This window comes from Dendrobates tinctorius, unplaced genomic scaffold (assembly GCF_039654945.1).
Source record: "Dendrobates tinctorius isolate UK_male_01 unplaced genomic scaffold, ASM3965494v1 ptg000056l, whole genome shotgun sequence".
Classification (NCBI taxonomy): Eukaryota; Metazoa; Chordata; class Amphibia; order Anura; family Dendrobatidae; genus Dendrobates; species Dendrobates tinctorius.
Window position 1 is genome coordinate 3,454,395 of NW_027361724.1, and position 4,137 is coordinate 3,458,531.

Consider the following 4,137-nt stretch of genomic DNA (forward strand, 5'->3'; position numbering starts at 1 on the left):
ATAAAATGGAAAGAGGGAGGCATATCTAAAGAAGAATATAATGCTGTCTGCAGAACCTGCAGGGAACAAATCAGATTATCTAAAGCTGACAATGAATTGAGGCTTGCAAGAGATGTCAAAAGCAATAATAAAGGATTTTGGGGATATGTCAAAAGTAAAAGAAAAGTCAAAGATGCTATAGGATTTTTACAGGATGAAAATGATGAAATGGTAAGCCAGGATGTTGAGAAGGCCGAACGTTTAAATTCCTATTTTGCATCTGTTTTCTCTCAGAAAGGAAATGTAACATCAACTGTTCTTCACTGTCCTATTAAGGGAATAGAAGAATCCAGGATATCTATAAACAGAAAGATAGTGAGGAAACACTTAGCTAACCTAAATGAATTCAAGTCACCAGGTCCAGATGAATTACACCCCAGAGTACTGAAGGAGATAGCAGAAGAAATTTCTGAACCCCTCTCCATAATCTTTGAAAATTCTTGGAGAACAGGAGAAGTCCCAGAAGACTGGAGAAGAGCAAATGTTGTTCCTATCTTCAAAAAGGGGAAGAAGGTGGACCCAGGCAACTATAGGCCGGTGAGTCTGACTTCTATACCAGGAAAGATCTTTGAACAAATTATTAAACAACATGTATGTCAGTACCTGGATAAGAATGAAGTGATTAAACAGAGTCAGCATGGGTTTGTAACTAATAAGTCATGTCAGACTAACTTAATTTCCTTCTATGATGGAATCACTGATTGGGTGGATCAAGGAAATGCTGTAGATATAGTATATCTTGACTTCAGCAAAGCATTTGACAAAGTATCTCATACAATCCTTATTGAAAAAATGTCTAAGTATGGAATGGACAAGGCAACTGTTAGGTGGATTCATAACTGGCTTAGTGATCGGACCCAAAGAGTGGTCGTAAATGGCTGCACATCCAGTTGGAAGAATGTCTCAAGTGGGGTACCACAGGGGTCTGTCCTGCGCCCTGTATTGTTCAACATCTTTATCAACGATTTAGATGAAGGAATTGAGGGTAAACTGATTAAATTTGCTGATGACACAAAGCTAGGAGGGATAGCTATTTCTAGAGAAGAGAGAGAGAGGATTCAAAAAGATATAAATAAACTGGAGAAGTGGGCAGCAACAAACAGAATGGTTTTTAACAGGGAAAAATGCAAAGTACTACATCTGGGCAATAAAAATGAAAAAAGCATATACAGAATGGGAGGAATAGGGCTAAGCAACAGCACATGTGAAAAAGACTTGGGCATACTAATAGATCACAGACTGAATATGAGTCAACAGTGTGATGCAGCAGCAAAAAGGCAAATGCAATTCTAGGATGTATTAACAGAAGCATACAGTCTAGATCACGTGAAGTCATTATTTCCCTCTACTCCTCTTTGGTCAGACCTCATCTGGAATATTGTGTCCAGTTTTGGGCACCACATTTTAAAAAAGACATCAACAAACTGGAGCAAGTTCAGAAAAGAGCGACCAGAATGGTGACCGGTCTGCAAACCCTGTCTTATGAGGAAAGGTTGCAGGATTTGGGAATGTTTAGTTTGCAAAAGAGAAGACTGAGAGGAGACTTAATAGCTGTCTACAAATATCTAAAGGGCTGTCACATTGTAGAAGGATCAACTTTATTCTCATTTGCACAAGGAAAGACTAGAAGCAATGGGATGAAACTGAATGGGAGGAGAAACAGATTAGATATTAGAAAAAACTTTTTGACAGTTAGAGTGATCAATGAGTGGAACAAGCTGCCACGAGAAGTGGTGAGTTCTCCTTCAATGGAAGTCTTCAAACAGAGGCTGGACAGACATCTGACTGGGATGATTTAGCGAATCCTGCTTTGAGCAGGAGGTTGGACCAGATGGCCCAGGAGGTCCCTTCCAACTCTACGATTCTATGATTCTACTGAAGATTCATCAGAGAAATCCACCTTCTGCCACTTTTCCAGCGTCCATCTGTTTAGCAGGCTGTGGGACTTTGCTAATGCCACACGGTTTTTTATTTGCCTTTTGTTTAGTGCTGGCTTCTGGGCACTGATTCAACCATGGAGGCCATTTCGAGACAGAATTCTACAAACTGTTCTAGTTGACACAGGGACTTGAGGTGACCAGGCCTGTTGGAACTTTGCTGCAGTGGAAGAGGGGCTTGCTTTGGATTTTCTAACCAACAAACGTTCCTCCTGAGCAGTTGTCTTGCGGGGTCTGCCGGACCTGGGCTTGTCAAACACATCTCCAGTCTCTTTGAATTTTTTTAATTCTTTGCACTTGACGCTGAGACACATTAAAGGTGCCAGCCACCTCTGCAGCGGATCTGGTCTTCAGCCTCTTGATAATCCAGGCTTTTGTCGCAGGGTGGATTTTTGGCATGTTGTCAGAGCTCAAGTTGCAGCTCAAGTGAAGGTCTGGGGTGCTGGGTTTCTTTTTATACACACCCACTAATTAATCGAACATTTACTGAGCACAGGTGAGGATGTAAACTAGGATTGGGTGCATTCAATGACCAGGCGACAAAACTTTTGTCTTGCCAAAATCTGACCATTCTGTGTCCATTCAATGATCAATATTTCTGCATTGATGCCAATTTATTTTCTTTACCTAAACCACATTTTGGAAGGTTTCAGCTTTCAAAAGAATAATTTATACAACCAATCAATGAATTTAACGTCAGGTTATAAGCTTTTATTTACATAACATGGATCAGCGACATAACTTCTGTCAGGAAGTGTAGTGAATCCTGTGTAATCTACTATATATACTGTATAGGGGTAGCATGGTGGCTCAGTGGAGAGCACTGCTGTGGCCACGGTTGGGGACAAGACAACATCTGCAAGGAGTTTGTATGTTCTCCCCGTGTTTCCTCCGGGTTCTCCAATTTCCTCCCACACCTCAAAGACATACTGATAGGGAATTTAGATAATGAGTCCCAATGGGGACAGTGCCGATAATGTCTGTAACACGCTGTGGATGGAAATCTAGGCGTCTATCCTGACTGTGGCCACTGTTGAGGGTATAACTTCTGGCAATAAAGGCAGCGTGTAGCCTTAGATCTGTAATACAGAGTCACAGATTACCTCCCAGGTCACCATAACCCCTCAGCGTATCTGAGAAAGGAGCTGATGCCTCATCGCTTAAGAAAAACAAAAGCTGATGGCTATGTATGTGATATGGTGTTGGTGTGTGATTGGTGAGGGTGTGGTGCAGAAGTAGAGTTTTTGCAAGAAAGGGCGGAGGGACTGTGTAAGGTTCACGTGGTGGAGACGGAACTTGGGGTGGAGATTAAGTGGAATCTCAAGGGGCCCCAAAGGTTTTACCAGTATGGGGCCCTGAAATTCCTATTGGCAGCCCTGACTGTACGCGATATGTCGGGAAGAGGTTAGAATGACAATACACTTCCAACTCCTACATGTGTAAAGTGTCGGTTTGCTGTTTTGTTTTTTTTTACACAAAGCCATTGAGCGTATCCTATTCTTATCCTCAAATTTGCATCCGAACAGGATCCGCTGTGAGCGCCAAGGATCTCACACGTTCATCTGCCACTGTGTGAATACATACACAAAATTCTATGGGTCCGTGTACTGTCCGACAAAAAAAATCGTACGGCACACTAACGCTTCACACGGATGTGAGACGGCAGCCAGATTTAGACGGCTGTACTAGCACTTGGCACAGTCATCACACCTGCAAATTGGGAAAGCAACCTGCTCGGTGAACATGTCCGCCATGTGGACGGGCAGTCACGTCTGTACCAAGTCTTTGTTCGGCCATGGTTGCTCACACTGGGCTGTAAATTGGACAATTAAATATTGGTCTGTGAGGAAAGTCACCCATGTGTAGCAGCACAATGCTATAATAGATGTGTGCTCTCTGTCTATGCTCACGTGAACTCTGAGACAGACTGCACCTATAACATGCCTGTGTGTACAGTTACTCGATATTTCCGTCCTAGTGCTCATTACACTACGTTTCTACATCAGTAACAATATAATCATCTTTATTATTATTTATTATCATTCGCTCGCTCGGGGTTCGGCTGCTTTAACAAAGACGTTTTTTTTCCCGCCCATTTTATGTGCACAAAATGGCGGCTGCCGCCTCAGTCAGTCATGAGGCAATGACGTACCACACAGTG